Genomic DNA, 27,600 nt, shown 5'->3' with positions numbered 1-27,600 from the left:
TGCCCAAGGAGTAGAAGTATGCATACCACTTGTTCTGTTTTCAGATCGGTCATCACAGCTATCATCTGGGGAGGCAATTCCTGTGGAGCAAGGGATAACCATCTCTACTAACTAACAATTAGTTTTTACTAACAGGGAAAACAAGCTGATTGAAGCAGCAAGTAACCATAAGAGAGAGGAGGTAGTAAATATCATGCAGATTAAACCATCATCCCTTCTGTGACTGCTATTTCCCTTTAGACCCTAATAGAGACAGTCAAAGATTCTAAATCAAGAGCATTTTCTCAATCTTCACTCTTCTTAACTAATCCTTTTCATTGTCAATATCGCTTTCTCCTGGTTCTCCTATCTGACCTCTCCTCAGTCTCATTTGCTGGATCCTTATCGAGAAGGTGGATGAGGAAGAGGGATGACCTGAGAGAAGGGAAGCAGGAGAGGAAAAATGAGAGAAATTATCTCACATAGAAAAGGCATTCAAGGAAAAGCTTTTCAGTGGAAGGGGAACTAGTGGGGAGGCAGACAATGCTTGAATCTCACTTTCATCTAAGTTAGTTCTAAGAAGGAAATGCACCATCAATTGAGTATAGAAATCTATCTTGCCCTATAATGAACTAGTAAGGGAATGGGAATCCTCTAATTGTAGGTGTTCCTCAAGACTCTGACCTGATCCCTTTTATTCCTCTATACTAGATGATCTCCACAGCTTCTATAGATGTATTCTCTCTGGGCTGATGATTCACCTGGTTTTAATCATGAGTTCAATGGTTTGCTTTTTGAACTTTCAAATTTTATTTATCTTCTTTGATTTTTCACAATTTCTATTTTGGTGTTAACTGGGAATTATTTTTTTCCTTTTGGTTTTTGCAAGGCAACAGGGTAAAATGATTCAATCAAAGTCATGCAGCTAGTGATTATCAAGTGTTTGAGGCTGGATTTGTACTTAGGTCCTCCTAACTCCAGGCCTTGTGCTCTTATCCACCTAGCTGCCCAAAATTTGTTTTTTTATAGCTCTTTTAGTTGCATACCCAATGCATTGATCTCTTCTTTCTTCCTTTTATTGAAATACACATTTAGAGATATAATTTTTTTTACTAAGTGCTGCTTTGGTTATGTTCCACAAATTTTGATATGTTGTCTCATTGCTATCTTTTTTTTTTTAGGTTTTTGCAAGGCAATGAGGTTAAATGGCTTGCCCAAGGCCACACAGCTAGGTAATTACTAAGTGTCTGAGGTTGGATTTGAACTCAGGTACTCCTGACTTCAGGACCAGTGCTCTATCCACTGCACTACCTAGCTGCCCTCATTGCTATCTTAATGAAGTTATTAATTAATTCTACAATCTATTCCTTGACACATTCATTTGTTAGTAATCAAAATTAACCCATTTAATTACTTATTTTCCAAATAATTTTTAATGTATGTTTCCATGGTCCTTTATTGAATGTAATTTTTCTTTCATTGTGGTCTGAACATGAAAATTTTATGATTATGATTATAATTATGATTATGATTATAAAGTTTTTTAATACATGATCAATTTTTGTTAAAGTGCCATATACAGCTGATAAAAGGCTACACTCCTCTTTATTCCCATTCAGTTTTCCTCAGAGGTCTGTTTTCTAAGATTCTATTCAGTTCCTTAGCTTCTTTCTTATTTTATGGTAGAATTTATCTAACTCTCAAAGAAGAAAGTTGAGGTTGTTTCAATAGTAAAATTTTATTTCTATTTTCTCCTGTAATCCATTTAACTTTTAAGAATTTGATGCAATGACCCTTTGATCCAGCAATACCACTACTGGGTCTATACCCTGAAGAGATGATGAAAAAAGATAAAAACATCACTTGTACAAAAATATTCATAGCAGCTCTGTTTGTGGTGGCAAAGAATTGGAAATCAAGTAAATGTCCTTCAATTGGGGAATGGCTTAGCAAACTGTGGTATATGTATGTTATGGAACACTATTGTTCTATTAGAAACCAGGAGGGATGGGAATTCAGGGAAACCTGGAGGGATTTGCATGAACTGATGCTGAGCGAGATGAGCAGAACCAGAAAATCATTGTATACCCTAACAGCAACATGGGGGTGACGATCAACCTTGATGGACTTGCTCATTCCATCAATGCAACAATCAGTGACAATTCTGGGTTGTCTGCAATAGAAAATACCATTTGTATCCAGATAAAGTTCTAGGACTATTCCCTTTAATTTAGGGGGGGGGGGACAGATATCTTATTGTCAGATCTTGTTATCTCTTTTACTTTTTGTTTCTTCCTTAAGGATATGATTTTTCTCTCATCACACTCAATTTGGATCAATGTACAACATGGAAACAAAGTAAAGACTGGCAAATTGCTTTCTGTGGGGGTGGGGTGGGGGGAAAGTAAGATGGGGAAAATTGTAAAACAAAATTAATAAAATTAATAAAAAAAAGAATTTCATGCAATGTTATTTGTTGCATATATATTTAGTGTTGTTATTATTTAATTTCCTATGGGACCTTTAATCAAGATGAAATTTGTTTATCTCTTTTAATTAGGGTTATTTTTAACCTTTGCTTTGTCTGAGACCATAATTGCTACACTTGCTTTTGCTCTAGTCCCTTGTTTTAATTCTCTATTTCAAGCATGCTTCTTTTTTTTTTTTTTTTTTTTTTTTAGGTTTTTGCAAGGCAAATGGGGTTAAGTGGCTTGCCCAAGGCCACACAGCTAGGTAAATATTAAGTGTCTGAGATAGGATTTGAACCCAGGTACTCCTGACTCCAGGGCCAGTGCTTTATCCACTGCGCCACCTAGCCACCCCTCAAGCATGCTTCTTGTAAATAATATATTGTTGGACTCTGTTTTCTAATCCATTCTGCTATCCACTTCTGTTTTATAGTAAAATTATTCCATCCATATTCACAGTTAAGATTACTAAGTATGAATTTTCTCTCATCTTTTCTTCTGTTTATTTTTCTTTCATTCTTTCTATCCTGTCCCTCCTCTAAATCTATTTTGCTTCTGACCACTGCCTTCCTTTATCTGTCCTATCTTTTATCACCCTCCTCTTTCTCTTTTCCCATTTCCCTCTTACTTTCCTTTAGGGTAAGATAGATTTCTATAGTGTGTGTGTGTGTGTGTGTGTGTGTGTGTGTGTGTGTGCACGCACACACGCGTGCACATATATGTATGTGTATATTTATTTCCCTCTTTGATCCAACTTAGATAGATGACAGTGAAGTTCAAGCATTGTCAATCTCTTTCCACTCTAATGACTCCTCTGTATATGCCTTTTCTATGTGAGATAATTTTCTCCATTCTTTCTCTTTCTTCTGCCTTCTCCTTTCCATCATACCAATGTAATTGACTCAATCCCATACCTAACAATAAATTTTTAAAAGTTACATGTATCATCTTCCCATGGGAAAATGTAAATAGCTTAACATTATTGAGCCCCTCATGATTATTTTTTTGTTTAATTTTTTTTTTTATGCTTCGCTTGAGTCCTGTATTTAAAACTTAAAATTTCTATCCAGCTCTCTTTTTAAAATCAGGAATGCTTGAAAGTCCCTTATTTCATTAAATGTTAATTTTCCCCATGAACAAACAGTTTTGTTGGATAGGGTATTCTTGGTTGTAATTCTAGCCCTTTTGCCTTCTAGAATATCACATTATAAGACCTTTGCTCCTTTAACATGGTAGGTGCTAAATCTTGTATGTATGTCCCTGATTGAGGTTCTGTGATATTTAAAGAGTTTATTTCTGACTACCTTGTAACACATTCTCTTTGATCTGGGAGCTCTGGAATTTTACTATAATATTCTGGGGAGTTTTCATTTTGGGATCTCTTTCAGGTGGTGATTAATGGATTCTTTTTTATTTTTACTTTAAGGTTGAGGATTATTAGGAGAGTTTCCCTTGATAATTTCTTGAAATATGAAATCTGGACTGTTTCTTTGATTGTGTCTTTCAGGTAATCCAATAAGTCTTCAATTATCTCTCTTAGATCTATTTTCTAAGTTCTTTTTTTCAATGAGATGGTTCATATTTTCTTCTGTTTTTTTCATTCTTTTGACTTTGTACAACTACTGCTGTAGTGTTTCTTGATGTTTCATGGAGTCATTAGCTTCTACTTGCCTAATTCTAATTTTTAAGGAATTACTTTCTTCAGTGAGCTTTTTGAATGATTTTTCCATTTGACAGGGTCTATTTTGAAGTGTTATTTCCTTCAGTATTTTTGTGCCTCTTATAACAAGTTGTTAATTGTCTCTTTTATAATTTTCTTCCTTCACTATCATTTTTGCTTACATATTATTTGCCCCATTAGATTTTGAGATTTTTGAAGCAGAGATTGTTTTTAAATTCTCCTTTTTTATCCCAGTACCTGGCACATATTAGGCACTTAATACATGCTTAGGTTGGTTGATTGTCATTATTAATGTTCAGTGCATGAAGGCATCATACTTAAAAGTAAATGCTTTGGAGGTAGAGCCTAACAACTCCTCCAGATGTCATAGTAATATCTATTAAAGGTTCAGAAAGAAATTTCTCATCACTAAAATAAAGTCTTTGACACTGGCAAACAGTTCAGTATTGGGAAATGATATAATTTTATGATTGGAAATGACATTAATGAAGAAGCTTTTGCTACTGCATCTTAAGAATTATGAATCTTTCCAACTGACATGTAATTGCAGCCTTCCATTTGTGTTGTCTTCCTTATTAGAGTATGAACTTCTTGGAATAAGAGATCATTTTAACTTTCTATTTTTATCTACAGTACTCTATACATATAGTAAATGTCTCCCTCTTTCTTTTCTTCTCTGTCACTTCTTTCCTTCCTTTCTCCCTCCCTTCTTCACTTCTTTGCAGCCTTCTTCCCTCCCTCCCTCCACCTAAGATTTCATCATTGTAGGAAACACCTGGTATGGACATTCTGTTTATTAATGTATATAGACAATTCCTCTTTAAACAACAATCCTAAAGAGAGAGGCATTTAGGGCTTAAGTAATTTGCCAATGATCACACAACAAAGAGATATTAGAGGTTATCAAACCTAGGTCTTTTTATTACCTGGATCCTTCCTTTGGCCTCCAAACGATGCTGCCTCTATTGTTCAAGAACTAATACATTTCTTGGCAAGACTTAAACAATAAAAGGTTTCCCATGAGGCTGGCCTTATTTGCTTATATAAAGCCAAGTGTCAGTCACTTACCAGCTGTATGACCTTGGGGAAGAGTTTTAGCCACACTAGGTCTCAGTTCTGTCATCTATAAAATAAGAGGGATATACTAGATGATTGCTGAGTCCCTTCAAGCTGTGACATCTCCACCTCTATTTGGCCTATTCAAAACAATGCAGTTCAGGTTTTATTTCCTCCCTCAAATTCAATTGGAATCCATTCAGAAACGCTGCTTTTGTATTACTGTCAGACCCTGCTTCGGTTCTCTAATTCGGCACCCAGGGGATAGCTGATGTGTGAAAGCTGGCCCAGCTCTGCCAAAATGAAAGACTTCTGCTCAACTTGCTATCTCCTTCTGCCACAATGTGGAATACTGAGGAGTAAACACAACATTAAGCATGGAAATTCGTACTGCTCTGTTCCCACTTGTAACAGTGGTTGAGAGCAGCTTACTGCTTTATAGCATTTGTTTTTAATTATAGCAACAACCTGTATTCATTTTCTCTGCAGTGTTTTTTTTTAAGTAGTGGATCTACTAAAATCCACCTAAGTTGACTTTCAACTCCCTGTCAAACTTTCAGACTTCACTTTGCCATAAAGAACACATGCTGAGGAAATGGAGTACTTAGGTTGTAGACTCAAGTTTGCCAATGTTAGCGGTGTGATCTTAGATAAGCCACTTAGCCATCCTGAATTTCACTTTCCTAATCTTTAAAATAAAGGGGGCAGAACTAGGTGAATATTCAGTCTCTTCAAACTGTGTCAATAAATGATTCTATGATTTATTTTCCTTCCCAACCTCACCTCCTCCCATCAACCAAGCTTCCTGCCCCACATCCCTTGCATCTTCCTGGATACCTCTCATTTTCCATATTTAGAATCTTCTCTCTACTCATCTCCTTCTCTTCCCCACTAATTGATATCCTCTACTTCATTTAAGAGCAACTAAATGGTACAATGGATAGAGTATTAGGCCTGGAGTCAGGATGACCTGAATTCAGATCTGACCTCAGACACTTACTAGATGTGTGAGTCCCTTAATCTTGTTTACTTCAGCTTTCTTATCTGTAAAATAAGCTGGAGAAGGAAATGGCAAAGTATTCTACTATCTTGGCCAAGAAAGTCCCAGATGGGGGTCACAAAGTCAGATTGACTAAATAACTTCATTTAAAGTCTAACTCAAAATTTATGTCATCTTATCTTGTACCTTCTGTGATCAATAGTTCATTTTCCCCATCACTATAATATATATGTGAGTTAAAAAACAAACATTCTATCATGTTGATTCCACCACTATTTTGTGTGTATTCATGCAGATTTATACCTGTTCCTCTCTCCCACATCATATCTCTTCACCAATGTACTTCCACCTCATCTCCATCTCGCATTCTCCTTATTTTCCTTCAAAAAAATAAAAGCTATCACTAGCATTTATATAGTACTTTAAAGTTTGCAGAGCCTTTCAAAAATATCGTATCCACATAACAACTCTGAAAGATAAGTGATATTAGAAATGGAATTAGTTTGAAATAGAATCAGAGCTAGAATTACATATAAGGAAACTGAGGCAGATATTAGTTAAGTGACTTGCATGCATAAGGTGACACAGCTAATAAGTGTCTGAGCCTGCATTTCAACTCATTTCTTCCTGACTCCAGGCCCAATGCTCTGTCCACTGTACCACCTGGCTGCCAAGGCCTAGCCCCATGTTACCTCTTCCATGAACCTTGTCCTTAATCCTCCCAGTGACTGGTACCCTCTTCAAATTAATTTGGATATATTGATTATTCTTCACCACCCTCATCTTCCTCTCCCCTTTGATTGGAGGTCTATAAGGTAAAATGCCAAACTTCTCCCAATTCCTTCCTTTTTAGAGGGCAGAAACTGGACTTTCAGATATGCCACTCTGCATCTGCTGCCTTGTTTTGTTTCAACTCCACAGAACAAGATGCTTTTGCAGCAGGTGCCCCTTCTTTTATATTTTATATTTTATATATTTATATAATATATATTTATATTTTATATTTTAAGTTCCTTGAACACAAGGATTGTCTTTCTTTTTATTTATCATATCCCTAAGTACAGTGTCTGTCACATAGCTGGTTGCTTAATAAATATTGATTTGCATTATCTTTGCAATCTATTATATTCCCTGTCTTTCCACTCTCCTCATACCCATAAATTGTAAATTCCCTGAAGGAAGGGGCATTTTTATTTTTTTTCTCTCTCTGTATTCTCATAGTGTCTAATATTTGTTGGTCTATTCATTCTTGCAGCAAGAATGTAGTAAATATTCGTCATATTCAGTGATCTGTACTAGGCACTGGAAGAGAAACTACTTTCCTCTTTCTAATTGTTCATTATTTCCTTCCTTGGTTCTCCTTCTACACTGTAACCACTAAAGAGAAGTATTTCCTTTCATGTATGTCTCATATTTTAATCTTTATTAATACATATTTGTGATCAAATAGTTACAGAATTGTATATTTGTAACTATATGTATTGTAAATCTATAGTTGTAGAAGTTGAGAGCTGGAAGGGATCTCACCAGTCATAAATCCAATATCTATGTGAAAGGATTCACTATAACATACGCAGCAAACAGTCATAGTGATACAGAGAATTCTGTAATCTTTAATGCTGTTAAATCTTGTTAAAGGTGTAGAAGGCTCTTTGCTCTTGCGATGTAAATTAAACTCCATTGTTTAATGTAAAATTTGTACCATCTCCAAATTCCCAGCCCCCAGCTTCCAACTTTCTACCTGGTTTTAGTCATGTAAGGGGGAAGGGATTTCTTCTTTTGCCCTCACTGCCCAGATAATGGGCAAGGCTATAGAACCTGGACTGGACCCCCATTCAGGCAGGTCCAATCTCTGGCCTAGTCAGCTCTCCCTGACTGTCTTTCTTCATCTCTTTATCTCCCTCTCTCTCTCTGTTTCTGTCTCCCAAGCAACTTCGCCTGGCCTTTTGTTATTCACCCTGTCCTAAAGTGCTTGTTGATGCTCTGGGAGGAGGAAAAGTTTTAACCTGTTTACCTTGTAATAATTTGTAATAAAATTCTGAGCAGTTTTAAAATTCCAGGGAGCATGAGAAATTCATCTTTCAGTAACCCTTGATTTCTATCTTTATTTGGTAACCCTAAATCTCATTATCAACGATAGAGCCTCTGCTCCAAGCAGGAAGAACCCACCACTTCTGGGGTCACTCATTCCACTATCAGACAGTTCTAATTGTTAGGAAGATTTTGCCTATATCAAACCTGAAATCTCTTTATTTCAGCTGCCTTACTTTGACTTCTATGTTTATGCTTGTCCTTTCCAATAGTTCCTTAATTTCCATGAAGGAAAGTAATGTTCTTTAAATCTTTTAAAAGAATCTTAGTACTGGCTACTAATCTCATAATAAATGCCTGTTGAATGAGAGACTGTAGAGTAACTCAAGTCAGAACAACTCATATTTTTTAATATATTAATAGTACATTTAGGTGGCAAGGTGGATAGGATGCTGGATATGGGGTCAGAAAGATCTGAATTCCAATTGGGCTTTAGAGACTAGGGCTGTGACCCTAGGAAAGTGATTTAGCATATAATTACCTTGGTATAACTTGTGATAAAGAATGCAAAAAGGTTTTAATTTCAATTCTGTCCTTAGAGGGTCTCAGTCACCACCTGTGTTGTTCAGCATCCACTGAAGTCTGACAGGAACCATGCCATGATTCAATTCCAGGTTATTTAATTCACTGGCACTTTCTTGGATCATCGCTGTGTGTGCTGTCTTCAGGACTGTGAGAGACAAAGAATACTTGGATCTTCCTCTTTAGTGATAGGAGAGGGGCCCTGAAAAAAATCTTCCCATTACAATTTCTAATTAAATAATAGTGTATTTTTCCTGTCATATTTGAAATGATAAAGTCAGTGGGAAAGTACTGTCCTATGAAATACAAAGAAGGCAGAGAAGGTGAATGCTGCTAGATTGACTTCAATAAATATAATTATAGATAAACATATAATGAGAGATATCACAGTAAATTAGCCAATAGAGAGCTAGCCTGAGGGGGGTTAGGATCATCTGGGTTCCAGTCTACTTCAGTTTCAAGAATCTGGTCAAAGTCCTAAATCTCTCAATGTCTTGGGCAATGCTCTAAGACAGTTCAATTGTTCATATACATCAAAAGAAGGTGTTTCTTACACCAGTGATTCCCTACTAAGAGAAGTTTATGGTCTGGATTAAAACCAAACAATTAAAAAAAATTCTTATACCTATATATATAGCATTTTATTGATTGTATCAAATATTATTACTATGAAGTCAATAAAGGAGGAAACATAAATATTATTAGCCCCATTTTACAGGTGAGGAAACTGAAGTTTACAGATATGAAGTGACTTAGCCATCCATAACCATGTAACTAGCAAGTTCCTAAAGCAGCATTTGAAACCAGATGTCCTGATCTGCAAATCCAACCCACTATTATGCTGCAGAGTTGGTGCTTTTTCTGCTTAATGCCCTTTTTAACTAGGATCAGAGGATCATGGATTTAGAGCTGGAAGGGACCTTAGAGTACATCTTAGTTCTTTTGGCTGTTGTTCAGGATTTAGTCACATCTGATAATTTGTGTGACTTTGGCTTTGGATTTTATTAGCAAAGATACTAGAATGGTTTGTAATTTCCTTCTCCAGTTCATTTTACTGATGAGGAAACTGAGACAAACAGGGTTAAGATGACTTGCCCAGGGTCACACAGCTAGTGAGTATCTGAGGCCAGTTTTGAATTCCTGACTCCAAGTCTAGCCCTTTATCTACTGCACCACCCAGTTGCTCAACAATTAGTACTACCCTTTCATTTTACAGCTAATGAAATGAAAACCCCCAAGAGACAGTTTAAGAAAGATGGCTAGGGGTGGCTAGGTGGCACAGTGGATAGAGCCCTGGAGTCAGGAGTACCTGAGTTCAAATCTGGCCTCAGACACTTAATAGTTACCTTGCTGTGTGGCCTTGAACAAGCCATTTAACCCCATTGCCTGGAAAAAAAAAAGATGGCTATACAAGTCACAATTCAAAATCTGTTTTGAACCCAGGTCCTCTGATTATGAAAATATATTCTTTAAATGACAGTTCCTTCATGGGTTTGAGATAAAGATCAGAGCAATGGAAACTACTTAAAAAGGCCTCAGATATATTCATCATATCACCAAGCACTGATCAAGTGCCTGCTATGAACCAGGTGCTGTGTTAAATACTAGGAATATACTTTAGAAGTAAGACACTAACACATAGTAGGTGCTTTAAAAATGTTTGCTGAATTGAATTAACTTGAATCAATTTATCCATAAAATTGTTTAGCAGTTTTCTAGGGATAGGCATGTTCCTAAGTAAAATAAAAAAAAATGAGCTTGAGTGCCAGAAGTTCTGAGAAGTACTCAAGTAGCCTCATGTAATTTAAGATTGCAATGAGCCTAGCTAATCTAGAGAATTAAAAGTGAAGTCTCTCAGGAAGGATTATTATTGGATAAGTTTTACATCATTATGTCAGGTATTATATGACCTTGCTGAAACAAAATCTCCTTTCTGGCAGCTTCTCAGTCCATGAAAGAGTGAAAATGAAACCCAGTCCCTGAATGTGACAGAGATGGAAAAACACCAGCTGATGCAAAACTATAATATTATTATGTGTGCTAATTTTTTTATTAGGCAACAAAATAATAGTAGTAATGGAAAAAGTCTAAAAATTCATTAATTCAAGTTTGTGGAAAGAACATGGGAAATTTTCTTTGAAGCAAACTGAGTGAGAGTCAGGAAGAAGTAATGTTAACTAAAAATAGCATCATAGTGGATTAGACTTGTTCTTCTTGGCCAAATTTAGACCAGTGAGAAGGAAGACATAAAGAAAAACTTCTTAACAATTATAATTGACCAAAAATGACTAGATTGCCTCAAGACTTAATGAATTCCCTATAGCTGGGTGTGTTCAAACTAAAAGAAATTAGATAAATATTTTGCACTGGTGTTTTAGAGGATATTTATAGTTCAGGATTGGACTAGGTAACCTTCAAGGGTCCTTGTCAAATTTGTATTCTCTGAGTCTATTTATTCTACATTAATTAATACACATTATTAAACTCATGCTGTCTGATTCAATACTTTTCTTTTTCTTACTCTTGTTTTATTTGCCGCCATTAGTGTGCTTGCTTCTATTAGCACTGATGCCATTTACTTTTTGATACAGAAAAGTCATGAAAAATCATATAAGAAACATAAAAAAAGATTCAGCAACAGCTGAAGAGTTAACAGGAATGTTTCCCATGAGAGAAGTGGAGCTTCCATAAGTCTCTTCCTGGCTTTGAGCACAGGGTATGCCTGTGATGAGATAATATCTCCCGTGTAAGGTCATTAAAACCACTATGCTTCTCTAAAACTCATCAACCAAACTTAGTTCACTTATGAGATCGAGAAGTGAGAAAGAATAAGGTTCAAATATGTCATTAATCAGCCAATCAATAACCACAGATTCGATATGTGAAGATAAATTAATTTTATGTTGGTGCAAAAATAAAAATATCATCTTTTGTCTTCTGGATTTAATCAGGGAGTCAATCTCTTTAGTAGGCTGTCCACTTTAAGAATGAGGACAGGGAAAATGGATGATTCATCTTAAGTTCAATTAGGATCAATTTCTTTTTCCACCAGGGAGGAACAGACATGCCCCTTTATTGCATGATAAACATGGTCCCTGTTAAACATGGTATTCACTGAGTGGTTGTTTGTAAACTAATATCACAACATTGATTTATTATATTCATTTGAGCAATTAGTAATATATTTCTGATTGAACCTGAGATAATATTAGCAAACTTGAAACCCTGAATTTGTTCAATTTCATTCAATTCAAAAACATATTTATTTGGAGAATAAAGATTCAAGTTTCCAAAAATAAGTCTCAAGCTTTTCCTGGCCTCAGTTCTAGGCAAAAAGTCCCCTAATCACTCAGTATACAAATCTTATAATCAGTTATTTGCTAAGATTTATTGTTTATTCAAATGTGGCTAGGATTTATATAGCAATTAAAGGTTTACAAAGCACTTTACAATATTATGTCATCTTATTCTCCCAACAACCATGAAGGTAACTGTTATTACTATCCTCATTTTACAGGTGGAGAATAAGACAGATCACAGTAAGTGATTTTCCCAAAACTAGTAGTTTGGATTTGAACTCAAACCTGTCTCTTTTTCCTGTATTCCCACTGCCATCACTACAATCCAGGTCCTTATTACTACTCATTTGAACTACTGTAATAGCCTCTGGTTCTAGGGTTACTTCCCATAATATATCAAATGCACAGCTAGTAGATGAACCTTCTGAAACTACAGTTCTGATGTTTCCTGTTCAAAAAGCTTTAGCAGCATCCCATTAACTTCAAAATAAAGTCTAAACTTTGCCAAGCATTTCAAGTCTTACATAATTTGTCTCTTAACCTTCTCTGCCTTGTGACTTCTCCTTGACTTTTTGAACTTAACTTTGATTTTTTTTAACTTAATCACCAACAAATACAATATTTCAAAATACAGAGAGAATAGGATTGCATAAAAATGACATCTGCTGTGTAATTTTTTTACTTGACTATTTTTTATTTGTATATTTATTTTGAATTTTATAATTTTTCCTCTAATCTTGCTTCCCCCCACCACCACAGAAGGCAGTCTGTTAGTCCTTACATTGTTTCCATGGTATACATTGATCTAAATTGAATGTGATGAGAGAGAAATAATATCCTTAAGGAAGAAAAATAAAATGTAAGAGATAGCAAAATTACACAATAAAATAATGGGTTCTTTTTTTAAATTAAAGATAATAGTCTTTGGTCTTTGTTCAAACTCCACAATTCTTTCTCTGCATACAGATGGTATTCTCCATCGCAGATACCCCAAAGTTGTGCCTGATTGATGTATTGATGAGCACGTCCATTAAGATTGATCATCACCCCCATGTTGCTGTCAGGGTGTACAGCATTCTTCTGTTTCTTCTCATCTCAGTCAGCATCAGTTCATGCAAATCCTTCCAGGTTTCCCTGAATTCCCATCCCTCCTGGTTTTTAATAGAACAGAAGTATTCCATCACATATATATACCACAATTTATTAAATCATTCCCCAACTGATGGACATTCACTTAATTTCTAATTCTTTGCCATGACAACCAGGGCTGTTATGAATATTTTTGTACAAGTGATGTTTTTTATCCTTTTTTCATAATCTCTTCAGAGTATAGACCTAGTAGTGGTATTGCTGGATAAAAGAGTATAGACATTTCATATGACTATGGATAGCTTTGATTTCCTCATCTGTAAATTTCCTTTGCATATCCTCTGACCATTTGTCAATTTGGGGAATGACTTGTTTTTTTGAAAATTTGACTCAGTTCTCTGTATATTTTAGAAATAAGTCCTTTGTCAGAAATGCTAGTTATAAAAATTGTTTCCCAATTTATTACATTTCTTTTGATCTTGGTAACAATGGTTTTGTCTATTCAAAAGATTTTTAATTTAATGTAAATGAAATTATCTAGTTTGTTTTTCTCCATCTCTTCTCCAGTCATAAACTGCTTCCCTTTCCATAGATCTGACAGATAAATTATTCCTTAATCTCCTAGTTTGCTTATAATATTGGGGGTTTTTTTAAGGTTTTTTTTTTGCAAGACAATGGGGTTAAGTGGCTTGCCCAAGGCCACACGGCTAGGTAATTATTAAGTGTCTGAGACAGGATTTGAACCCAAGTACTCCTGACTCCAGGGCCGGTGCTTCATCCACTATGCCACCTAGCCGCCCCATAATATTGTTTTTTATGTCTAAAACCTGAATTTTGATTTCATCTTTGTATAGGATGTGAGGTATTGTTCTAATCCAAATTTCTGCCATACTAACTTACAATTTTCCCCACAGTTTTTATCAAAGAGAGAATTTTTATCCCAATAGCTGGACTCTTTGGGGTTTATCAAATAGCAGATTACTATAATAATTTTCTGCTATTGCACCTAGTCTATTCCACTGATCCACCACTCTATTTCTTAGCCAATACCAGACAGTTTTGATGACCAATGATTTATAATATAATTTTAGATCTGGTAGAGCTAAGCCACCTTCTTTTGTACTTTTTTTCATTAAATCCCTGGAAATTCTTGACTTTTTATTTCACATATGAATTTACTTAAAATTTTTTTCTAACTCATTAAAGTAATTTTTTGGAATTTTGATTGATAGGGCACTAAATAAGTAATTTAATTTTGGTAGAATTGTCATTTTTATTATATTATCTTGGCCTATCCATGAGCATTTGATATTTGCCAAGTTATTTAAATGTGATATTATTTGTGTGTAGAGTTTTCATAGAGTTTCTGAGTCTACCTTGGCAGGTAGACTCCCAAGTATTTTATATTGCCTGGTTACTTTGAATGGGATTCCTCTTTCTAGCTCTTTCTGCTGCATCTTTCTAGTCCCATATATATGTATGTAGATAGATAGAGAGAGAGAGAGATAGAAATGCTGAAGATTTATAAGTTTATTTTATATCCTGCTACCTTGTTAACATTGCTAATTATTTCTAGTAATTTTTTAGATGATTTTTGGGATTCTCTAGATATATCATCCTCTCATTTGCAATCTCCCAATGCTCATTCCTTCAATTTCTTTTTCTTCTCTTATTGCTGAAGCTAACATTTCTAATACAATATTGAATGGAGTGGTGATAATGGGCATCCTTATTTCACCCCTGATCTTATTGGGAATGCCTCTAGCCTATCCCCATTTCTTATAATGCTTGTTGATGGTTTCAGTAGGTACTGCTTATTATTCTAAGGAACAATTTATTCCTACTCTCTCTAGTATTTTTAGTAGAAATGAGTGCTGTATTTTGTCAAAAGTGTTTCCAGCAACTATTGAAATAATCATATGATTTCTGATAGGTTTGTTATTGATATAATTAAATATACTAAGTTTTCCTAATATTGAACCAACCCTGCATTCCTGGGATAAATCCTACTTGATCATAGTGTATTATCCTAGTGATAACTTGCTGTAATCATTTTGCTAAGATTTTATTTAAGATTTTTGCATCTATATTCATCAGGGAGATAGGTCTATAATTTTATTTCTCTGTTTTGACTCTTCCTGATTGAAGTATCTACACCATATTGGCATCATAGAAAGAGTTTGGCAGAGTTTCATTTTCACCTGTTTTTCCAAGGAGTTTATATAGAATTGGAACCAATTATTCCTTAAATGTTTGATAGATTTCATTTGTGAAACCATCTGGCCCTGGAGATTTTTTTCTTGGGGAGTTCAATAATGGCTTGTTGACTTTCTTCATTTAACCTTGGCAGCTTATATTTTTGTAAATATTCATCCAGTTCACTTAGATTACCAAATTTATTGGCATAGAGTAAGGCAAAATAATTCCAAATTATTGCTTTAATTTCTTCCTCATGTGGTGAGCTCACCTTTTTCATTTATGAAACTAGCAATTTGGTTTTCTTCTTTCTTTTTATTAATCAAATTAACCAGAGGTTTATCAATTTTATTGTCTTTTTCATAAAACCAACTCTTGGTTTTATTAGTTGAATAATTGCTTTTGATTTTATTAATTTCTCCTTTAATTTTTAGAATTTCTAATTTGGTATTTAATTGGGGGTTTTAATTGGTTCTTTCTCTAATTTTTTTATATGCCTGTTTAGTTCATTGATTTCCTCTTTTTCAATTTATTCATGTAGGCATTTAAAGATATACTATATCCCCTGACAGCTGCCTTGGCTATGTCCCATACGTTTTGGTATGTTGTTTCATTATTGTCATTATCTAGGATAGAATCATTAATTCTTTCTATAATTTGTTGTTTGATTCACTCATTCTTTAAATGGGGTTATTTAGTTTCCAATTAGTTTTGGGTCTATATCTCCCTGAACCAATATTGCATGTGATTTTTATTGCATTATGATCTGAGAAAGATGTATTCACTATTTCTGCCTTTCTGCAATTGATCATTAGGTTTTTATGTCCTAGTACATGGTCAATTTTTTGTGTAAGTGCCATATACTGCAGAAAAAAAAAGTATATTCCTTTCTATCCCCATTCAATTTCTTCCATAGGTCTATCAGGTTTAGGTTTTCTAACAATCTATTTACCTCCTTAACTTCCTTCTTTATTTTATGGTGAGATTTATCTAAATCTGATAGTGGGAGGTTGAGGTCTCCCACCAGTAGAGTTTTGCTATCTCTGTCTTCCTGTAACTCCTTCAATATCTCCTCTAAGAATTTGGATGCTATATCATTGGGTGCATACATATTTAGTATTGAAATTACTTTATTGTCTATGATATCTTTTAGGAGGACATAGTTTCCTTCATTATCTCTTTAAATGTTATCTATTTTTGCAGATGCTTTGTCTGAGATAAGGATTGCTACTTCTGCTTTTTTCACTTCAGCTGAAGTAAAATATATTTTGCTCCAACCTTTTACCTTTACTCTGTATGTTTTTCTTTACTTCAAATAAATTTCTTGTAAACAGCATAGTGTAGGATTCTGGTTTTTAATCCATTCTGATATTTGCTTACCCATTCACATTCAAAGTAATAATTAGTAACCCTTTATTTCCCTGTTATATTTGTTTAACTTATTTAACATAAACACGTTTAACATAAAAGTTTATATATGTTAATTTTAAGCCAAATCTGATAAGACTAAGATTCATTTTAGTTCTCACTTCCTCCCTTCTTCCCCTCTATTGCAGTAGGTCCTTTGTACCTCTTAATGTAATGAGATTTACCCCATTCAGTCTCCTCCATCCTCCTGTCTCTTTACTGTTCCCCTTTTTAGGAACATAATGTTTTTAAATCATTCTATCTGAGTCACAGAAAAGTCATGAGTGTCCATCACTTCCGGCTAAGTATATTCTCTCTAATAGAGTTACAATTCTTGAGAGTTATTAAAATCTCTCTCCCAGGTAAGGATATAGCCAGTTTCATCTTATTGGATAGCAGTTTTTTTTGCTTATCTTTTTTTAACCTTTTCATGTGTCTCTTGAGTCTCCTGTTTGAACCAAATTTTCTATTAAGCTCTGGTCTTTTCATCAGGAAAACATTGGAAGTCCCCTATTTCATTAAATGTCCATCTTTTCCCCTGGAAAAGAAGGTTCAGTTTTGAAAAATAGTAAATTCTTGGCTGCATTCCAAGCTCCCTTGCTTTTCAGAATATTGCATTCCAGACCCTTTGATCCCTTAATGTTGATGCAGCCAGGTCCTGTGTAATCCTTACTGTGGCTCCTTGATATCTAAATTATTTCTTTCTAGTTGCTTGCAGGATTTTCTCTTTTATCTGATAGTTCTGGAATTTGACCACAATATTCCTTGATGTTTTCACTTGGGGATCCCTTTCCAGAGGGGATCAATGGATTCTTGTACTAACTATTTTGCCTTCTGATTCCATGATGTCAGGGCAATTTTCCATCACTAAATACTGTAATGTTAAGTCCAGGCTTTTTTTCTCTTCTCGTTTTTCTCTTCAATATTTTCAATATTCTTAAGCTGTCTCTCCTACTTCAGTTCTCTAGGTCAGTAGTTTTGCCAATGAGGTATTTTACATTTTCTTCCATTTTTCCAATTTTTTGGTTTTGTTTAACAGATTCTTGTTGTCTCATGAAGTCATTAGTTTCCACAGACTCCATTCCTTTTCTTCATTTATCTTTTGCAACTCCTTTTCCAGTTGATCAATTCTATTTTTGAAAGAGTTTTCCATTTGACCAATTGAGGTTTGAGAAAATTATTTTCTTTTTTGCATTTGTCCAATTGTATTTTCCAAGGATTTGTTTCCTTGTTGCAAGGTGTTAATTTTGTCTCCCAAATTTTCCAATTTATTTTCAAACTCCTTCATGATTTCTTCAAGGAAGTGTTTCTGGGCTGGAGACTAAATCATATTCTCCTCAGAGAGTCTAGATCTCTCTGAGTTAGGGTCTTTATCTTCTAGATATTTTTCTATGGACCTGCCTCTTTCACTGACCTTTCTTCATTTTCCAAGATCTTGTATTGGTTGAGGGGCTGGTTCACAGGGGTTTCAAGTTGAGATCCCTAGAGGCTTTACTCATTCAGTTTAATAATTCCAAGTGGGCCAGCCGGTAGAAGGTGCTAGAGGCTTTGCTCACTGAGTTTAATAACTCTAAGTGGACCTGTCAGTGGGGGGTGCTGGTTGCTGTCTCTGGAGTGTCTGTGACTTTGATTTGAAGCCCTTTCCCTTGGCCTGGAGGGTGTGGGTGGGGCTGCTGGATAATTTTATCCCTGAACAATGTGGGTTATGTCCTGGGGTGAGGTAATTACTCCCTCTATTCACAGCTGAGGGAGCTCTGTTGCCCAAGCCTGAACCTGGAGGGGTGGGAGGAATGGGAGGTGGGAGGGGTGTGGGCTGTTACTGTGTTTGTTCTGTGAAGAGGGTAAGGCTAAAGTGAAAGTATGGAGTATGAGGTCCTCCAGGCCGGAGAAGCCCAGCAGATTGATGTCTGCAACGTTCCTCACTTGAAATGACCCTCCAGCCCTGCCAGAACCCCCAGACCATCAGTCCCACAGTCAAATCCTCCACGGCCCAGGTGGCTCTTAGATCACAACTCCCACAGTCATGCCTCCGCAGCTGATCCTAGGTTAGCCGCCCCTGGGCTGGCTCTCTGTGCCCGCCCAGCTCATCCACAATCCAAGATAGACCTTGAGGTAAACGTTCTTCTCCTAGCTTCTTTTTCTGGGTTTTGTTGATAGAATCTTTGTTAAGAGGTTTGTTTCATATCATATATGAGGGAAGATCAGGAGACCTTAAGACAGTGCCTGTCTTTTCTCCACCATCTTGGCCAGAAATCTCTGTGTAAATTTTTTTAAAAAAGAACTACCTAGCTAGATGAGGTACATATGCCTATAATTCCTACTGTTTGAGAGACTGAATATGGAGATTCACTTGAGTTCAGGAGTTCTGAACTGCATAAAAGTGATCAAGTGTCCTCATTAAACCCACCACCAATATGATGAATTGGAGCAGGCTGGGTATAGGGAGCCATACCTAAAACTAGATTAAGTGGTTAAAAAAAAGCCCAACTAACCTCCCATGCTAGTCAGCAATGGATCAAGTCTATGAATGGCTAATATGCTTCTAGTTTGAAAGAGAATAAGTGAGAGATTATTTGTATATGTATATATTCATATGTATATGCATATAGTTTAACAAGATAGTTACTAATTGTCCTATTTGTGTTTGCTTCTGTATTTTTTCTTCTACATATTTTAAAATATTTTATTAATGCTTTTTTCTATCACTATACATTAATCTGCCTCCCTGCTAAACCCAAATTGAATTTCTCCCTTGTAATATATTTTTGTTTTTATTCACTTTTTAAGTCATGATTGACTCTTTGTGACCCCATTTGGAATTTTCTTTGAAAACATACTGCTATTTCCTTCTCCAGTTTATTTTGCAGATAAGGAACTCAGGCAAACAGGGTTAAATGACTTGCCCAGGATCACAAAGCTAATATGTGTCTAAGATCAGATTTGAACTTAGGCCTTCCTAACTCTAGGTTTGGAGCTCTATCCATTTTACCATCTAGGATAAATGTGTACAGTCAAACAAAAATAAATCAACTGTTGATCATTTCTGAGAATATATATATCTGTACCTTTGGCCTTCCACTTCTTTACCAAGTGGTCTTGGTAATGAGCCTTTTGAACTCATGGTTGGTTACTGTTTTGTTCTAAATTCTGAATTTTCTCGAAGTTGTTTCCTTTTCTTTTGTTATTGTCTTTTAAATGTACTTTTTCAACCTAATGCCTCACTTCTCAAATGTATTACTTAATATTCATGAACCTTATCAGACTTTCTTGCCTCATTGCCTTTGCTTATGCTCTCTCTCATTCCTCTAAATAAAATGCTGTTACCCATCTATTCTGCATGTTCTTCCTACCCATCATTTAAAGCTCACTTTTTAAAAGTTTATTTAGTGTTTTATTTTTCCCCAATTACATGTAAAAACAATTTTTAACATTTATTTTTAAAACTTTGAGTTCCAAATTCTCTCCTTTCCTCCCTTCCTCCTCCCCACATTGAGAAGGCAAGCAATTTGATATAGGTTTCAGTCATGCAAAACATTTTCATAATAGTCATGTTGTGAAAGGAAATACAGACCAAAAAACCAACAAAACAAAACCCTTTGAGGAAAAATAAAGTAGGTTAAATGTGGGTGTGTGTGGGTGTGTGTGGGTGTGTGTGGGTATGTGTGGGTGTGTTTCAATTCCCATTCAGATATCATCAATTCTCTATCTCGAGATAGATAGCATTTTTCATCATTAGTCTTTCAGAAGTCTTGGATCACTGTATTGCTGGGAATGGAATGCCTATTTTCTTTATGAGGGTGAGGATGGAGATGGGGACTACATCTATAATTTCAAAATTATGATCAAATCTCTATGAGGAAGCTCCCTCTATCAAAGAAGATCTTCAATTGACCTACACCTTAGACTGTTAAAGTTGGTTAGGGAATTGACATGTTAAGTGGCTTAAATGTCTTCCTGACTCCAAAGTCATCTCTCTATCAATTAGTTCATATTGATTCTTTATTCATCTTATAGTAAGATTTAAGTTTTCTAACCAGGAAATTGAGATTAGACTCTATAATCCCCAAGGTCTCTTACACTTAAAAATCTATGATTCAGTGATCTAAGTGATGTACAAATTTTATCTTTCCTACCAAAATATAAGGTCTATACAGGCAAAGAGACTGATTATCTTTTTTTATTTTTGTATTTTTCATAGCAACTTTAACATAGTAGGTTTTTCATGACTCTTTGTTCATTCAACAAGTAAATCTTCCCTTGGAGATGTCAAGGGACCAAATTCTGCTCCTTCTCATAGGACCCACAAAAGTGCCAAGCCAGGCAGTTATTTGCCCTCCTTTCCTATCAAGCTTTATATGCCATTATTAAATGTTAATTGAAGATGATGTTCCCAACTCAGCGTTGCACACATGTGAGTAGTTAGATGAAGAGGCTGTGGATAGGTGTTTTAATAGTCACACAGGAGGGCAAAAACAATTTCACAATGGTGTTTAAATCACTGCCTCACCCTTCAGTCAGCAACAATCTAGTCTGCTCCTGGCAAAAGCTACCTTCTTAATCATCTCCACATTTTGCTTGAGCAAACTTTCAGTGTGACACTTTCAGCATTCAATCACATTAAGAAACGTTAGCAGTTTCCATAAAAGTAAATAACAGCAAGAATGGATTACCAAAGAGAAATTCGAATTGGAAACTACTGACCCAGCAATGGCCTGTTCACCAGTGTCACTTGATGTCTTGCTGCATATGTGATCATATGAAGAGGCAATGGAGTTCTGATACTCAGTTTCAGTGACCTCTACCTCATTTGCTGACAGATAACTACATAATCACAATCAATTCAATTTAAAAATAAGAATTGGCATTGAGAAAGGGAAAGAAAAACCTAGTGCTCACCAAACAGGTGATGAATGAATGGAACATTAAATAAACAAAAAAGCATTTTAAGAGTTTACTGTGTACCAAATATTATATTTTGTGTTGGTGATACAAATTACCAATTGCTGCCCTTCAGGAATTTACATTTTAATTGCAAAAGATAACAAACAGGGGAGAGTTGACCAGAAAAATTTTAATCTAGGAAATTAAAGGGATTATGAATTGATCCATATGAATGTTAATTGGCAGAAGCAATGGCAGATTGCTTACAAGCAAGTAATAGTAATTTTGATTTGTTTACCAGACCCAGAGCAAAAGATGATGGTTAGCATAATTCCAGAAGATTCATGTTGAAACATCTAACCCAGCTTCTGAGGTGATAAATTCAGACTACAGATTGAGTGTGTGTGTGTGTGTGTGTGTGTGTGTGTGTGTGTGTGTGTGTGTGTTTTGGATATAGCCAATGTGGGAATTTATTTTTCTTGGGGGAAAAATGAGGTGATGTTTGAGGAGGTGACAAGATAAATAGAGTAGAGAGCTAGCTAGGAAATGACACTTAGTCTGGTCTAAAACTAGTAGACTAGGTGAATTTGTGTTTACCCACTCACTCACTGATCAAGACAGTCTAATCCCAGGGCAGGAATACCAAAACTGAGTGGATTAACATCACAGAAACTAGATCATGTTTAATGGAGATCAGAGCTAGGCATTTTTATCCTCTTCTCTATTTTTTTCCTTATTTCTCATCTCTTCTGATCTCTGAAGGATCTTGCAAGCAGAAAAGACTTCAGTAGTAAATGCATTCAATCTATAAATATATATATATATATATATATATATATATATATATATATATATATATATTAGTTTTTGCAAGGCGGTGGGGTTAAGTGGCTTGCCCACGGTCATACAACTAGGTAATTATTAAGTGTCTGAGGTAAGATTTGAACTCAGGTACTCCTGACTCCAGGGCCGGTGCTCTATCCACTGCACCACCTAGCCACCCCTCAATCTATATCTTTAAATATCTTTAAAAGAATTCTTACTCCAACCACACTCCACAAGTAGTTACTCAGTCTGTCTGAACTCCAGTGGAGTGGAGGGGAAGGAAATGAACATTCATGTAACATTATGGGCCAATCTTCCTCTATCTCTCCTGGATCACTGCCTTGTTGAGGGCATAGTTCTTGCATAGTTCATTGAAAAGATAAGCTTTGCTATGCAGGGTTACCCAAGACTCACAAGTTATAGTGAAGGGTTCTGACAAAAGGCTATCCACTGGAGAAGGAAATGACAAACCACTCCAGGATCTTTGCCAAGAAAACTCCATAGACAGATTAAAATGCTCCTTTTATAGTCCATGGGTTCATGAAGAGTTGTACACAATTGAGTATTTGAACAATATCAACAAATATTCCAGGTACTATCCTAAACACTACAATTATTACCCTCACAATCAGCCAGGGATGAGGGTGATATTATTAATCCATTTAATAGTTGAAGGAACTGAGGCAAACAGAAGTTAAATTGACTTGTCCAGGGTCACATAATTACTAAGTCTTCTGGGCTCCAGGTTCAGAGCTCTGTTCACTGTGCCATCACTAGCTGCCTCATGAAAGAGACAATGTAGTATATTGTGTAGTGGCTATTTTGATTCTTAGGAAGTTGCTCTTTAAATTAGTTCGAATATTTTGATTTTGAGATGTTGATTTGACACCTAAAAGTGGATATATATTCAGAGGGTTAGAGATGTAGACCTGCAATTCAAGTTACATTAAGCTGAACATCAATCAACAAACTTTTATTAAGTTTCCACTGTTTGTTGGTCACTTTGGGAATCATTTAGATAAAGTTGATGATCTAATCTATAAGGATGTATGAAATATTGACTTTTATCAAAAGATGAAGATATGTGGACTGGATTACAGTCTAGTTTTATTGATTCAAAACTCAATGAATGACCATACCCAGAGAAGTTGTCATTAATGGCTCAGTGTCAGTTTGGAGGAAAATCATTAGTAGACTATTCTTGACCCTGTGCTATTTAACATTTGAATCATTAGCTAAGTTAATGCAGGAGAGAAAAGAGAGAATGCCAGCACATTTATTACAAGTGAAGATGACATTTAGCTAGGAGAAATAACTAGAATATTATATGACAAAGTCATTTGTAACAAGCAAACTATGGAATCTAATATAGATGAAAGTCAATTCGTACAATTTGGTTTAAAAAATCAATTTTATTTCTATAACTTTTGGGGGGGGGTGTTGTAACTGGGTAATAGTATGTATGAATAAGATCCAGGTCAGTAAAAAATGTGGTGGACACAGAAGTTAATGAGATCTTGGGCTGAGTGAAGTGAGAAGCATAGTTTCTAGGACTAGGGAAGTGAGTCCAGTCTGTCCTGACTACATTGTGTTCAATTGTGGCTACTGAATTTAAAGACATTAGTAAGTCAGTCAGCTTCAAAAGAAGCTCAAGCAGGATGGTAAAGGGTCTCAAATCATGCCTTTCAAAGAATGGTTGCAATATAATTAGAAGAGTATGCTTACAGGGACCATGACAGCTATCTTTAAGTATCTGAAGGAGGTCATGGGGGCAAGAGGAAGGATTAGATTTGTTCTATCTTGCTTCACAGGTCTGATTTAGGAATAATGGGCAGTATGAATAGAAAGGAATATTTGGGATTAATATTGGGGGAAAATGTTCTAACAATTAGATCTGTTCAAAAGTGGAGTGGATTAGTTCAGGTAATAGTGGATTCTCTCTTAGAGACAGTCTACAGGCAACAACTTGTCAAACATGTTTGTAGGAGGAATTCTTTATCAAGAATATGTCACGGGGCAGCTGGGTGGTGCAGTGGATAAAGCACTGGCCCTGGAGTCAGGAGGACCTGAGTTCAAATATGGCCTCAGACACTTAATAATTACCTAGCTGCGTGGCCTTGGGCAAGCCACTTAACCCCATTTGCCTTGAAAAAACCTAAAAAAAAAAAAGAATATGTCAGGGGCAGCTAGATGGCTCAGTGGATAGAGCACCGGCCCTGGAGTCAGGAGGACCTGAGTTCAAATCTAGCCTTAGACACTAGCTGTGTGACCTTGGGCAAGTCACATTAACCCCAGTGCCTTAAATAAAATAAAAATGGGGCAGCTAGGTGGTGCAGTGGATAGAGCACCGGCCCTGGAGTCAGGAGTACCTGAGTTCAAATCCAGCCTCAGACACTTAATAATTACCTAGCAGTGTGGCCGTGGGCAAGCCACCTAACACCATTGCCTTGCAAAACCCCCCCCAAAAAACCCTAAAAGAATTAAAAAAAAAGACTATGTCAAACTAGAAGGCATCTGAGGTCTTTCCCACAACCGAGAGTCCATTATTCTGGGACCAGTGTCCTCATTTTGAAAATAAACCCCCTTCTTTTTTTACAAAAATATTTTTTAATAAATTCTGGACTTAACTGCCTCACTTTTCAAATGTTCAGCCTATTTCTCCTGCTTCCATTCTCTCTCAATCCACCTGAGCCTTTTATAATCTTTTCATCTTTTTCACTGAACCAGTTTTCCTTCCTAGGTTTTCATTCTAATTCTGCAATATTATTGTACCCAGGTGCAAAATGTTGGAGTCATCTGTGACTCTTCTCTTTTTATTGCTTATATTCAATTAGTCACCAAATTCTGATTATTCCTTGAGCTCCCTCAAGTTTGTTTGTTTCTTTCCAGCAGTCTCTACCACTATCTTAACCTTCAACACCATTGTCACTGATAATCCCAACTTTTTCCTCTTCCTAGTCTCTGCATAATTCAATTCCTCCTACTCATAATTAGATTATTATTGTGTTATTTCTTGCTATAGAAACTTAACTATAAATTAAAGTCCAAAATTTTTAACCTGGCATTCAAAAGGCCCCTCACTAATTTCTGTTCTTTTTATTTAGCCAATCCTTATCTCCTATATGAATCCTCTATTTCTTCTAGATTAATTTCTATACTAACACATATTCCTTCCTGATTCATTTTATGCTCATTGAGTTACTCTAAAATTATCTTCACTTTCTGTTCTGATTAATCAAATCATCAATTTTTTTTTCTAGAAATAAGGTCAGACACATTTCCTTCACTCTAATCATCTTGTCTGCATTGATTATCCATTCTCTAAGGTCTTACAGTAGATGTATCTTTGTGGGAGTCAACATAGTATAGTGAAGAGAGGCTTGTATTTTATGGTTAGGAGATATCTGCAATTGAATCCTAATTTTGACATTTAGTAGTCGTTGCCTAGTGAGTTGGTAAATCACTTTCCTTTCTAGGTACAGGTTCCTATGCTGGAAAATGAAAGTAACAATACTGCTAAATGCACTTTACAGGATGCTAGAGTCACAAAGTAGTCTTCACTGCCAATTCCACACCAACCCTTTTTTTTTGCTATCCTTTAACAAACTCCCTTCCTTTGAGATTTTCACTGTCTATATCAAGGACTGGGAAGTTCCTAAAGGCTAGTGAAATCATTGGGTCTGGTGCTGCCAAGGCAACTGTGAGTGGGAATTAAAATTCAATAAATCTAGAAACTTTTAGGGGTGAATTAAATATTTGACCATATATCACAATTTTTAAGTTGATTATTATGTTATGGCCTGTGAATGATAATATAAATATCCAAATGGCCCTTAGCTGAAAAAAGGTACCCCACCCCTGACCTAGAGGCTTACTACATATGTCTCTCTCCTCAAATGTTGCCTAAAAGGAAAAAAGTTAATGTCTTCGGGATACAACCCAATCCTGTCAGCAGTCTGGTAAAAATCTTTTGTTTGGCCATACTAGTAATCAACCAGAACCAGTTGCAGAAAATCTGTATATACTCCAAATCAGGGACTAGAGCTCTTCATTGTATGACAACAAAACTTCCGGAAATGAGGCTGCCAGATTTTTCCACATGGGGACAACATCAACCAAGTACACTGCATATGCTCACAAATAAACTGTCTATGAAGTTCTTTGCAAATTTTGAAGAAATGTATGAACATCAGTTTAATAATATGTTATTATGACATTTGTAGAATCTTAGAATTGACCTGAAGATAAAGTATCATCATCCATTCATTTTACAAAAAGGAAAATGGAATATTTAAGCAAATGAATGAATGAATGCAAAAGCTTTCTTAAGCAGTTACCATGTATGAGGCACAGGAATAAGTTCAAGGAAAATAAATATAAACTAAATAGTCTGTGCAGTCAAGGAGCTTATATTTTATTTAGGGATGACAATACATAAGGAGGAGCCACAAGGGGTGGAGCACAAACTTGGAATGGTTTAAAAATGGCTAGGAAGTGATGTAGAAATCTGGTTTCACACAGAATAAGGTGAAAGCTCTCTTATTATGAGCAGAACTAGGAAAGCATTGTGCAGGATTATAGTGATGATTAGCTCTGAAAGGCTTAGCTACTCTGATCAATAAGAAGATCCAAAACAATTCCAAAGGACTCATGATGGAAAATGCTGTCTAACTTGAGAGAGGGAATTGATGAACTCTTGAGTGCAGATGGAAACATGTTTTCTCATTTTCTTTATTTTCTTATTTCATATATCTGTGTATGTATGTGTGTGTGTGTGTGTGTGTTTCAGTGTCTTAGTAAGGAAATATATTTTGCATGGTTTCACATTTATAAGAAATAGTATGTTTACTTTCACCATGATCATGGGAGGGGCTAGAAAGAGAGGATTTGAAACTCAAAATTAAAAAAAAAAGCTTATTTATTAGAGCCCAAGGGTAGGGTCCAGGTTTCTCTGGGAATGGTTAAAGATGGCAAAGGTACATGCTGTCTTACATTATTACTCAAAGCATGTAGAATAATATATTTTCAAACAACTATAATCTTAGAAATAATAATATTATATTTGTCTCACAAGTTTGTTGTCTAGATCAAATTAAGTGATGTCAG

The sequence above is a fragment of the Macrotis lagotis genome, chromosome 7, assembly GCF_037893015.1.
Source record: "Macrotis lagotis isolate mMagLag1 chromosome 7, bilby.v1.9.chrom.fasta, whole genome shotgun sequence".
Taxonomy (NCBI): Eukaryota; Metazoa; Chordata; class Mammalia; order Peramelemorphia; family Peramelidae; genus Macrotis; species Macrotis lagotis.
The sequence above is the reverse complement of the archived record's forward strand: the minus strand, read 5'-3'. Positions refer to the sequence as shown.